The sequence below is a fragment of the Rousettus aegyptiacus genome, unplaced genomic scaffold (genome assembly GCF_014176215.1).
Source record: "Rousettus aegyptiacus isolate mRouAeg1 unplaced genomic scaffold, mRouAeg1.p scaffold_m13_p_4, whole genome shotgun sequence".
NCBI lineage: Eukaryota > Metazoa > Chordata > Mammalia > Chiroptera > Pteropodidae > Rousettus > Rousettus aegyptiacus.
This window is the reverse complement of record NW_023416307.1, coordinates 714877-727986: the sequence shown is the minus strand read 5'-3', so window position 1 is coordinate 727986 and position 13110 is coordinate 714877. Positions and strand designations below refer to the sequence as shown.

The window sequence follows — 13110 nt, the reverse complement described above, 5'->3', positions numbered from 1 at the left end:
CAACGAGGGGACATAGTCATTAAGTGTGTCTCTTCTTCCTTCCTTCCTTCCTTCCTTCCTTCCTTCCTTCCTTCCTTCCTTCCTTCCTTCCTGTTTCTTTTTCGTCCTTCCTTCCTTTTTTTTCAGTGAGGCAACCCTTGGTTGACCTCATGGTTTGCAAGGACCTTGTCAGTTTATAATTCCTTATTTTTATTTTTATTTTTCACGCCTGCAGCGCCTGGTCTTCCTGGGTGGTCTCCCGTCCAAGTGCTAACCAGGCCCAACCCTGCTTAGCTTCCGCGATCAGATGGGATCGGGCTGGTTCGGGGCGGCGCGGCCGTAGACAAAGAGTCTGTTCCTTCATCACCCTGCACGACCTCACTATGTGCTGAAAGCGTTTGGTATAATTTCTCTTTTTAACCTTTCCTGTGGAATGAAAATGATAGCATTTTTCGGTTAACCTTTAGAACAACACTTACTTCTAAGTCCTTCAGACAAAGTCGCACCCTGGAAGTCCCGGCCCCGTGGAAGGAGACCCCCCCCCCACACACACACACAGGCACAGGCCATGTCTGCCGCCCCAGGACGCAGGGCGGGTATTTTCTGAAGAAACGCTCCCAGCTACATCGTGGGCGCTTGCTCTCTCTGCATCCTCAGCTGTGGGAAACCTCTGTCCTTTGGGATCGGGCAGCGTGAAACTGAGCTTATTCTAAGCCAATTTAAAATCCGTTTCACCATTGATTCTGGTGAAAGCCGCGTGCGAGGGAAAGGCCCTCGGTGTTTCCTGGGTTCGCCGGCCTATTCACGGCGAGTGGGCGACATCTCCGCTTGGTCCTCGGTCCCACGTGAGACCCACCCAACCCTGTCACGCTTCTGCGAGAAGGGCCAGCCTCACTCGCCCGCCGACACGCTGCCCGTGTCGTACAAGAGAAAAGCGACTGTGAGCAGCTGTGACCGAGACCAAACCACTTACTGTCGGGCCCTTTACAGAAAAACTGCCAACCCCTGCCCTACTCCAAGTGTCCATTAATTGTTTTATTTCTCTCTCTCTTTAAAAAAAAAAAAAAAAAAAAAAAGCGTTGTTTCTTAGAACAGTTTTAGGTTTACAGAGTAGTTGTTCAGATACACAGAGAGCGCCGGGCGCCCCTTCCCGCACGCACGCAACCTCTCCTTCGGGCGACGTCTCCGCCGGCGTGGTACGTGTGTTACACTCGATGAACCAAGTTTCACAGGTCATTATGAACTAAGTCTTTTATGAACTAAGCCTATAGTTTGCATCAGGGTTCACTCTTCGCATCGTACACTCTACGGATGTTGACAAATTGTTTTATGTCTTCGTTTAACATTGGCTACTTATTATTATTAATCATCAGTGTTATTTTAATTACAAAAGCAGAGGCCCTCCCCGCCCCCGCCACCTTCCTTTCCCGAGGGCAGGGCCGACACGGCCGATGTGCGTGTCCACGTCCTTCCCGTGCACACCGCACTTGCACACTCGTGGGCCTGGGGGATTTCTAAACAAAGCCCATGGGAGACGCCACCCCTTGAAACTGGCCGTTCCCGCTTAAGTGCGCGCCCCGGACGGCTCCCTCAGAGTTGTCGGCGGCTGCTGAATGTCCCATTGCATGAGCGTGCCCAGGGTCATTTATGTTCTCGTGACAGCGGACGCCGAGACCATAGCTGACTCGAACGACAGCGGTTTGATCTGCGCGGGGTCCACCTGTATACGGATTTATTTATTTTTTTTCAATAAATGTACAGTCGGTCATCCATTTCCCAAGGGATCACAGCCTTGGAATCAACCAACTGCAGATTGAAAACTGTTTTCTATCCACAGCTGGGAATCGGTCAGACCCTGGGCTCGCCAGCTCGCCTCCCGTCCGCCCGCAGAGGCCTTGCAGCGGCTCACAGGGCTCGTGGGCCGTCGAGGAGGCACGGCTCCGGCTCCAGCTCCGGCTCCGGCTCCGGCTCCGGCTCCGGCTCCGCCCAGGCAGCGGTGATGAGGAAGCGTCCGGTCGCCCCACACCCCTGAAGGGGCCCAAGGCACGAAAGGCCGGGGTGTGTCCACGCGACCTCAGCCAGCTCCTTCTCCGGGATTCAAACCGTTGCACAGTCGTTAGCCGGCCTGGGCGTGACACCACGACGACCCCCACTGAAGAGTCAACACGACCCTCCGCGACCCACAGCCGCATGTGACTTGTTGGCGGTCTCCGTGGTTTGCCCCGGCAACTGGAATTTTATTTCGTTTCTGTAGATCCCTCGCTCCCCCAGAAGGGTTAGTTTCCCACGGCCGCCGTATCAAAGCGCACAGACGGGGTGGCTCAGAGGGCACACGGCGATTCTCCAGGGCACGGAGGCCGGAGCCCGGGTGTGGCCGGGGCTGGTTCCTTCTGGAGGCTGAGCCGTCCCTCGCCTCGGCCCCAGCTTCCGGTGGCTGCCAGCAGCCCCCGGCGTCCCTGGGCTTGCAGATGCGTCACCCCACTCTCTGTCCCCATCTCCACACGGCCTTCCCCCGTGTGTCTCTGTGTCCGAATTTCCCTCTCCTTATAAGGACACCAGCCCCGCTGGATTTGGGCCCGCTCTGACCCAGTCTGACCCATCTCACTCTGATGACCCTTGCGAAGAACTTATTTCAAAATAAAGTCCCATTCGCAGGTTCGAGGGGTAGGACATGGGAAGATCTCTCGGGGACACACTGAAACCTGGACCCCCCGTGAACGAGCCCCACGGACATGCTCACGCGCATAGCCCGCCCGCGGGCGCCAGCCAGCCGAGCCGCCGGGCCGGGAGGCGCAGCCGGGAGCCGTCCTTTCAATGTCATCAACAAAGCTTCGAGGGACCGTCGGCTTCCCACGTGGCAGGTGGCCGGGGAGGCCCCATTGGTCCAGAGCCGGCCAGGGCCGAGGCCCGAGGCGGCCCAGACTGCGTGTGGCCACACGCCACACAGCTCCCCGCCCGGAGGAGGCCAGCCCAGAAGGACAGCGGCCTGCACGGTCCCAGTCCTCAGCAGCGCGTGAGGCTGTGAAGGGGCGTCACACCCCGTGGGCGAAGGGCCGATGGGGGGCCCGGGAAGTGGGCGTGGTCTCGCCTCAAGTTCACCTTCGCTCGCCTTTGAAATGTGAATGGACTGCGTTTGCAGGTTTATGTGACTTACGGGCCCCCTTTAAGGAAAAGAATACAAAATTATTAAATCAAAAGTAGGTACAAATGCGAATTCCTGTTTAGAATGCGAGCAAATCGCAGGAAGTCCCCAGAGCCGTAGAGGTTCGGGTGACTTGCTTGGGCGATCTCTTCAGGCGGCTGGCAGAGAATGCTGGCCCTGGCGGCTTCGGGCTGCCCCTCGGCACCTCCAGGCCCGCATGCCCCCGGGGGCCTGCACAGGAGGGCGCCGGGGCTCCCGCTCCTCCCTGTCCAGGTAAATTCTTCTCTGCCCTGGAGGGCAGGCTGTGCGCCTTCAGGCCCTGCAGGTGGGGAGGGCGCGGGCAGGGGTATCGCAGGAAGGAGCAGCCCCGGGCCTCCGTCTGGGGGTTGGTGGTCGTTGTGACCTGGGAGCTGGGTCCCGCTGGACAGCACCTTTGCCTCTCAGCCCGCACCCCGCGCAGAAGCAGCCGCCGAGGAGAGGGGCTCCCCCCACAGTGACGTGCCGCGACGCCCCCTCCCTGCCCGCCAGCTCCCACGGCCTCACACTAGCCGCTCGTAAAGTCATGCCTCAGCTCGATAGCACATTCCGGACGCCCCGGTTCTGCTCCTTCTCAGACGGAGGTGTGGGCAGCCCCCTGCCGCGCCGCCACCAGGACCACCGGGGCCAGGCCCCAGGCCAGGGCCTCCGGAGGGCGGGCGACCTGGCTGCGGCCAGCTGGCCTGACCTGGGGGGAAGGGCGGAGCAGGGCAGGTGGGGGGGGGGCTGGCGGGGGGGCCGCTGTCCCAGCTCTCAGCCCTCCCCTTGCTCTCTGGTTCGCCGCCCTCCCCTGCTCCGCCATCTGCCTGTCAAGCCCCACGGCTCCTAAGGTAGCGGGGTGGCCCAAGCGTCCTGCGAGGGCTGCTCGCATCGGGCACCAAGGGGGTCTCCTCCCCACACACCCATGTTTAAGCTTGGCCCTTTTAAGAGTGCTTTTTAATAGCTTGCTACAGTATGGATTTTGGCAGAACCCCAAATCCTTCCTTATGTCCCCGAATCCCATCCATCCGTCCATCACTCGCCCGTCCTTCCGCCCACGCATCCCTCCATCCCTCCCCACAATCGTCCACCATCACCCATCCACCTGTCCAGTGTCCATCCATTGTGGTGGCTGAGAAATGGCTGCTAGAAGTTTACTGTTTGCAGGAAATTACTGCTTGGCTATGGCCCATGGGAACATGGCTATCGCCCATAGAAGCATAACATTCTAACAATAAGCTTTCTGCTTCCGTACCCCCGCTCGCACACCTGACCTGCGAGTCGACAGGTAGTGAATAGAAGAAAAATAGACCTTTGTGTTTAGACAGAATGAAGAATGGGATTTGGCGCTTAAAAACCCTGCACCTCTACATTTCGGGGCTGCTTAATTTGGGGTGTGTGTTCCCCTGGCAGACCCAGCTGGCTGAATAAAGAGTGTGTTTCCTATAACTCACTGCGTCCTGGTGGGCCGTGTGTCTTTCGGGGGCCGGGGGCTACGGCACCATCATCCGCTCCCCATCCACCCCACAGAAGCACCGAGCCCCCGCCCCGAGCCCAGAGTCCAGCTGCCATGCCGCCCGGCCCACGGGACCGAGCACGTGTGACGGGCGTCGCCTTCGGTCGCGGGTCCCAGCAGTGTGGCGAGCATGGCACAGCTGGCGAGCTCCCCTCCACTGCCACCCTCCGGCCCTCAGGCTCGTTTCTCCAGGGCCCTGCATGCGGGGGAGGGAGCGCCCCAGCCCCCGCCCTGCTGTCCCCTCCCTGCTCCGAGCCTGGGAACCTGCCCCAGGGGACGGTGATTAGAGCCTGCCTCTGCCAGTCTCCACAGGACTTACCCCGAAGCCACGGCAGCTCAAGAATGCTCTGCATTTTTCTCATTTCAATAAAGGTTCACAGGGTACTTCTGGGGCTAGAATCATGCCCTCTGAGGAACATTCCTGGCTGCCGTGCTGCGGATCAGGGGGCGGGGAGGTGGTTTGGAGGGAGAGAGTTGCTTTATCTGACGGTTTGCCTCTTTGACTCAGGCCTGAGGAATGCCAACCTCCCCCCTCCCCACCACCACCACCTGACAGGTAGACCCCTCTGCCAGCTCCTGGTGGCAATCAGGAACAGGAAGGGGTGTGGACGGGAGGCTGAGGGCAGGTGAGCCCGCCGCGGCGGCAGCAGGCCCGGATGAGGAGCGGAGGCCCAGGGGACCCGGGGGCCTGAAGTCCCACGTAGGGACCGACGGCAGAGGAAGACCAGGCGGCCGGCCCCGCAGGCCCCGCGGAGCCTGACGCGGTGTTTCCCCCTGCCGGGGTGGGGGGGGTGGACTTTGCCATCCACATTCTGAAATTGAGCTGTCTCACTTCCAGCCTTGACACATCGGGTGACTTAGGAGGAGTCACGCCCCCCACCCAAGTCAGGACGTCCTCGGCTGGAAAAACAGCTGTGACCTCAGAGTGTGCCGTGAGAACCGGTGCCTTACTAACTCATGACCGTGTGGTCGGGGGCTGGCGGAGGGCCCGGGGGAGGCAGACCCGACCACTCGCCTCGCCCAGGAGGTGGGCGCAGAGACGGGACATCTCCCAGCGTCCCCGTCCCTCACGAGCAGCCGGTGACCTCGGGCAGCCTGTGCGTGACCTCGGGCAGCCTGTGGCCTTGGGCAAGAGCCTCTGTTCCTCCGATCAACAGCGACATGGTGCTCACAGCATCTCCCCCCGTGGAACGCCCCGCAGCTCCACGTTGTCTCCAAAAGTCTTCGCGGTCCTGGGGGAAAGGTGTTATCCTGGGGGAAAGGCGTTATTCGTTGCTGGTCCTGCGGCAGGCAAACCGTCAAAGCTGCCAGGCTCGTTTACTGCACCCAGTTTCTCTGTCCCCTTTGGGCTTGGTCTTCCCTCCCACCTCCCAACTGCTCCCCCTTTCCCACACACCCCAGCCCTTTCTCACTCTGCCTCCCCTCCCAGCTTAAGACTCCCCCCACCTCGCACTCTGCCTCCAAAGTGATGGAACCCCAGACAAGTAGAACTGGCAAGGACCCTGGGGAACGCTGAGTCCAAGCCTCAAGCCACAGAGGTCCAGGTTGTCGGTCTATCCATTCATCAGTCTACTCATCCATCCGTCCATTCATCCATCCACTCACTCATCCATCCACCCACCCATCCACCCATCCTTCCATCCCCCACCTGATGCTCAGCCTTCCTGGTAGAAGCTATGTGCTAGGGATACCCAAATGACCTCAGGCCCGCCTCCTGCTCCCGCCCAGGTCGGATAAACGAGAGACAGCGCCCCGGCTCCTTGCAGGGAGCCTCCTGTCCCGCCCCACGCATGCGCACAGGGCCTTACTGTATTCTCATCACCCTGATCTATACCTCATTCTGCTTCTCTGCAGGGGTGAGGGGGTGGGCAGATAGGGGTCAGGGATGGCCCCAAGGCCTCTGATTCCTGGATATTCTCTCCTGGGAAGACCGTGGTGTAGACGGCCCCGTGTGGGCCTTGGAAAGGGGGATCAGACCAGGAGAGGACGAGCAGAGGGTCCAGGGGTCCTGCAACTCCTCACCTGCTGCCGCTGTGGGCTCCGAACAACTCCCCGAGATCTCAGGTGTGGTCCAGGGACCATCAGCTTCAGAATCTCCCAGGAGTTTGTATAAAACACACACGTCCCCGAGGCCAAGTCCCTTTGAATAGGGGTCTGGGGGTGCCCACGCAGCTGCATGTGACCGATTCCCAGCCTTTCCTCGTGCACGGTGTTCGAGGACCTTGGCTCCGGGAGTCTGGCGGGTGGCGAGCACCATCGGGGGCATCCCCACCGCCTGAGCCTGTCCCCCGGGGCTTGGCCTGCGGCTCTGGGGGCTCTCGCTCCCGCTCGGTGTGACTTTCCTGGTCTCGCTCGTCATCCGGAGGCCAGGCCCACAGGTCCGCTGTGACACAGGAGAGGCCCTGGTCTGCTAAGGGCAGGAGCGAAGGCTCCTCAGTCAGGGCCGGGGCCGGCTGGTCAGCCCCGGGGCAAATCCACGCGGGGCACATCCTTGGGCAGTGCCCTGCCCGCTGCTCTGGGCCTTCTGCCCTTCGCCCGCCTCCCTGGCCTCGGCTCTCCCACTGCCGGCCTCGCTCATCACGGGGAGAGTCACGAAGAGGGACATTTATCTCACGATGTGTGAAGCGCTGGGCGTGCTGCAAGGTGTTTCCTACAAGAGCGGGCAAGTCGGTGGCCTGACTCGTCCAGAGCGAGCCACTGCCAGTGACGTACTGAGCTCGAAGGTGAGGAAGCCCGCAGGACGGTCGAGCTGGCGGGACGTCGCCAGGTCACGCGGGACCCCACAGTGCCAGCACTGTCCCCGTCCGTGGTCGTCTGCCGATCGATAAACTACTACCGTCTCTACAGGACGGAATCCAGGGTCGTTGCCACAAGACAGAATCGTTTGCGTGGCTGTCAGTTTCCTACAAGTTAATACGCACCTCAGCGGAGTTGTCACCCGCCCCCGCCCCCCACGACAGGAAGCAGGCAGAACAAAGGGCGCATGCGCGCTGGGCTGGTCGGGGTCTCCAGCGCGGGGGCGGGGGGGTGGGCTCTCCCAGGGCTGTGAGACCACGCCCCACCCAGGAGACAAGGAGAAAGCCACCCGGTGCCCCAAATGTGGCCGAGAACTGGCCGCTGGAGATTGGCTGTCACTGTCACCGAGTACGAAGAGAAATGCAGGCCGGGTGAGCTAAGTCCAGCCCAGGTCGCACGGCCAGGGAGCGACCGAGTCGGGTGCAGGGTCGGATGTGCGACGCTGAGGCCCCCTGTCTGCACGCGGTACGCAGCTCGGCGATGACCTCACTCACTGTCAGCATTTGCCTGCAAGAAGCAAGCCAGGCCTCACCCAAAACATCATCTTCCAGGCGGGTGGAAACGCCCGGGCCGGGGTCGCGGAGGGGACTTCCCTGCCGGAAAATGCAGTTTTTATCCTCTTTCCTGTGCACAATATCGAATGGCTTCCAAGAGGGGGTCTACAGACAGCCCGCGGGTGAAGGGCGCCGGCCCCTCCGTGGGGCAGCGGCGGGGCGCCCGCGGGCGGGGCTTCCTGGGGGCGCTTCCTGGGGGCACCCCTCACCAGGGCGGGCGCTCACATCGTGGGTAACAGAGCAAGACACAGACTTTCACTGCACCTGCCTGCGGCAGCGGTTCCGAGGACGCGGAAGGAGAGAACGCGCTGGGCGGGGCCCCGCGCGGGAGAAGATGCAGCGGGCTCGCGCCCAGGGCCCTTATCGCGGCTTCATCGCAGGCTGTGCAGAAGGCCGAGTCTTTCTGGAAGGCCCGGCGTGAACCAGCACCGTCGATCTGCTCCCGGGACCCTCATGACCCTCGGAATGCCGCGCTGGATCTTATCAGCGCCGCGGTCGCGTTTCCCGCTTCCTCCGAGGCTGAGTGGCGCCTTGGATCGTCAGAGGGCGACAAGCCAGGCAGCCTGCGTGTGTGTTCGCAGAAACAGCATTTGTCTTTTCTGATTCAAAGGGAGAAAGTTCCCAGGTTCTAAAAATTGGATGCGGTAGAGGGAAATCGCTCAGTAAAAACACCCAACTTTGTCACTTAGTGGCAAACTTTTCTGGGTTTTAATGACCTCATCATCTTCGCCCCTGGACAGGACTTTCCCACCAGAGACTCCTTGGAAGCTGTCAAGGTCTGCGAAGTGGTCGTCACCACCTGGGCCTTCCCCTGAGCTCTGGGGCTTCACCTCCCCCAGAAGCTCACCCACCCCCTGGCCTGGGGACACTGTGAAGGGGCTTCTACCGCTTCTCAGGGAGAAGTGGACTGGTCTGCCCAGCCAGATTCAGAGGGAAAGGGCCCATTTTCTCATAGCCTTAAAGGGATTCAAGGAGGAAGCTACGTTTTCGCTGGAAACGGCAGGGCAACGGGGGGTGTGTGGTGACCCCGTGGGTGACCTGCCATGCGGGCCAGCGTGAGCTCTGGGGGATCCTTGGGAGCAACTTTGGTGACAAAAAGACTTTGGGTGGTTTTCCGACTTTAGATTAAAGGCGAATGTCTGGTTTAACATTTTGAATATCCAGCTTTCCTTGGGTTGTAAAGTTCAACCTACAGATTGAATCCTTTCATTGTAAATTCAAGAAATGTCGATACTGCTTTTAGGATAGTTGAATTCGATTAATATGGGGAACTATTCAATTTGGACTGCTAAGCCTCCCAACGGAACCGTCACATTTGCAGACAGAATAAAGCTGATTCCCGTCGGCATTTTCAACAGCCTCTGTAAGTGTGTCATCTCCTGAAATTACTTCAAATAGCACCAAGCAGCAAATATCCCCCAAGTTGTCCCACTAAATCTAACAGAGTTCGAATATCAAGGGTCTTTGACTGTCCCCTTTGCCACTTAAATCACGGGTCTAAAATCGATTTCTCAAAAAACACAATTTAAACCGTAATCATGAGGCTAATATGACAGGTCCTAAAATGTGCCAAATCCTCTTACTATTACGAACACTTCGAATAGCAAACATGCCCCATATTTTTGTTATAAACTTAATCCTCCGATACTAATTTTTGTGGTTGACTGACTCCATCATTTCCATATTTAATTCTAAGCCTTTCTGGTATTTAAAAAAAAAAAAAAAAGACTCTTGCCAAATAAAAAAGTAATTTTCCCTCCCAGGCAGACCTAGGCTCTGCTCTGAGAACCGAGCTGCTCGTCAACCCGAGACTCGACTGGGGACGGAGACGCCCTTCCCGGCGCACAGGCAGCCATGCTGAGGCCTGGTGGCGCCCGGCGCCCCTGGCACGCGCCGCCGTCTCCCGCGTGCCCTGCTTCCCTCCGGAGGCCCCTGCATCCCCCCTGGCCGCTGCCCCACCCCCTTCTATTCTCCGTCCTCTGTCATTCGTGGCTGTCCGCTTTCCGGTTGGACATACAGCCCTGAAGAGCCGCATTCCCTATAAGGTCCGGCCACCGGGCGGGAGTGGACGTGGGCGACGCTCACACGCCCCTCAGACGAACACGGCCCCCCTCCCCTCGCCTGCTTCCTTCTGGGCTGGAGCTGCCTCCTGGGCCAGAGGGGGGCCAGAACCAGACTCCACGCTGGATCAGAACCGGCTTCTTCCTCGCCACAGGGCGCGTGGGTACAAAGGTGGCCTCGCCCGGGGCCCAGCACGGTCTGGTGGCCTCGTGTGGCTCCACGTTGACATCGACGGGTCAGTGGGCGGGAGTCCGAGGGGAAATGACCCCAGTGCCGGGGGACATCTCCACGGACGTTCGAGGCCAGGGGCCGGGGACAGCGGCGGCGACGGCGGGAGTGGCCGGTAAGTGTTTGCTATTCGGGGCATCGAGTAAACAACTGAGCGCCCAGGGGAAGCGGAGGGAACCAGAAAGAAGGCCCCGGTGCCAAGGAGTGAGGCCCCCGGGGCACGGCTTCTCTGCCCTTGAACCGGAGTCTGCCCAGGTCCGAGAGGGAAGGCAGCCGCGGAGCCGCAAGCTGGGACCTGCCTCGCAGGGAGTTCAGTTACTCAGACGTGGGTTCCTCATCGTTACCCAATCCCGAACGTGGGGCACGCGGAAGGCTCGTCCAAAACTCCTTTGCATTTCAAAAGTCCTAAGTTCAAGCACCATGTTCAGGAGTTGGCAAAATAAAACCATTTTGCAACTTAAAAAATTGTAAATCATTGAAAGCCACCGATATTTGGACACGGATGAAATACACTATGGTAAATCCAAATAATAGAACAGTTTATAGCCATTAAAAATGACGCCGAAGACTATTTAATAAGGAGAAAATGTTCATGGCCTGTGGGGGGAAAAATTACTTAACTTTGTAAGCAGCCTGAACCCAGTTTTGTATAAACATTTACCTGCAGTTTTTAAAAGCTAAATTTTAAGCAACAACAACAAGATTCAGCAGTAAAGACTAATTATAAAATTAAAAGAAAGAAAATGGTTCAACTCCAGGTTCACGCTGTTTCCCTCGGTTCCCTTGGAAACCAGAGGCGTTGCACGGATGCGGGGTCTGGGGGGCGGGGCCTGGGGGCGGGTTCCCCCAGCTGCAGGTGGGGGCGCAGCGGGCCAGGCTGCTGGTCCCAGAGCTCGCGATGCGCCTGAGACCGCGGGACGAGCCCTCAGGAAGTCTGTGGAACTTTCCCCTGACTCATCGTTTGCCATCCGTCACCCAGTCTCCGGCTGGCAAAGGGGGATAATGGATCTTCCCTCCGGGTCCCAGAGAACGAAGAGGGAGGAAACTGGTTTCTCAGGGCCTGCCGATGCGTTTGTCACCTCGACCGCTTCGTCTCCATGCTTCACGCCTCAGTGTCGTCTACTAGAGAGAAAGATCTGGTTTTTCCTTTACCACGTTTCCTAACGCTTGTTTATCACGACGAGGCCTACCCAGGAAAGGCTGGTAAGCCCGTATAAGCCTCGTCATTCGATTTGTAATCACGCACCGTGGCCCGGCCCCGCCGTCACTCCCAATGAGGAGGTTCGTGCTGAGCACGTCCCACATAGGTATAAGTGATGATGTAAACAGGGCCACCGTCACGTGGGGCCGGGGCCGCCATCCCAGAGGAACTGCCTGCGTGTCTCAAGCCTTGAACCTTTGGGACGTCAGAACAGGATGAAATGACCTTTGCACTGGGCCCAAGCGGCCCCAGAGGACTGTTCGCAAGGATAACAGGAAAGCAGACATTATGACAACCGGACTGAAAATTAAAGACAGTGTTCAGAATTAGCATCGCTGTGTTACGTGACCAGCACCAACAGCAATGCCTCCCTTCCGTGGACGTGACTGTGCCCCGCCCTTCCTCACAGACACCCCTTGCCTTTGTCCCCTGAACGGAACACTGTAACAGTGTAAAAAAAAAAATGCATTTCAACAGCATCTTCCTGGTTCACATCTCCCCTCTTTATTCCGGCCGCGACTACTTTGGAAAATATGTTGTTACGGTCATTGGTATCGATTCGTCAGTGAGTCAGCCCCAAGGACAGGGCAGAGCGTGATCTCTCCAGGCGCCAGCTGCCTAGGAGAAAATAGCTCCAAGGCTCCCAAGAAGAACGATAAAACAATATTGCGGCCGGAGTATAGATAACAAAACCAACCGCCAACATCTGCCTCTGTAATCTGCTTGCTTGCATAATCAAAGCCCACCAGGACATAGTTTTAGGCTCTGGAGGCTTGAGGCTGATTCTCTATTGGGGAGAATCAGTCACCTGCTGGCCAATAAAGGCTCATAATGGATCTCAATTGGCTCCGTGAATCTTAGGTTTGAACGCACCACAACAACACCGTTTGGGCTTCTGCCGGAATTGGTGCTTCTTAAATAAATGCTTGTCAGTCTACGGCCACGCCGCCCTGAACAAGCTTGATCCCGTCTGATCTCAGGACCTAAGCAGGGTCAGTCCTGGTTAGTATTTGGATGGGAGACCACCTAGGAAGACCGGGTGCTGTAGGCATCAAAAGTAAAAAAAAATAAGGGATTGTAAGCTGACGAGGTCTTTGTAATCTGTGAGGTCAATCGAAGGTTGCCTCGCCTAAAATATATTTTTGAATAAATAAATCCTTGCCGCCTCTCGGTTTGACGGCGTCTTTATTTTTCGGTTACAGGTCTGTCTCCTCCCTGGGCACGCGTGGGCCAGCAGGGGGTGTGGAGGATGCAGCGTGTCCCCTCAGCACCGCTTAGCTGCACAAACACGCGTCTCCATGGCACACAGAAAACACAAACACGTCCCTCCTCTGTTCATCCCTAAGGCCGATGGCTCCCGCAACTGCCACCAGGTCACACACGCCCAGAGCCCTGCACTCGGAAGGGCCCCGCTCGGAAGGGCCCCGCTCAGTGACATATTATTTTTTGAATGAGGAGCTGCAGTTGCATTCTGCGCTGGGTTGCACGAGTTCCATAGGCAGTCCTGCCTGCCACACGTCGACTTGGTCACAAGCTCTGCAAGGCTGAGGTTTGTCTCAAGGAAGTAGCCTTGGAGCAGCAGAAGGAGGAAAGGGAAGAGCAAGCGGGCAGGCAGGAC

General features: G+C 58.4%; 2 pseudogenes; one reads left to right on the top strand and one right to left on the bottom strand.

Moving 5' to 3' along the window:
- Positions 1 to 205: 205 nt before the first annotated feature.
- LOC118602084 lies at positions 206 to 324 on the bottom strand (annotated as a pseudogene).
- Positions 325 to 12424: 12100 nt separating this feature from the next.
- On the top strand, positions 12425 to 12543 carry LOC118602575 (annotated as a pseudogene).
- The last annotated feature ends 567 nt before the right edge of the window (positions 12544 to 13110 follow it).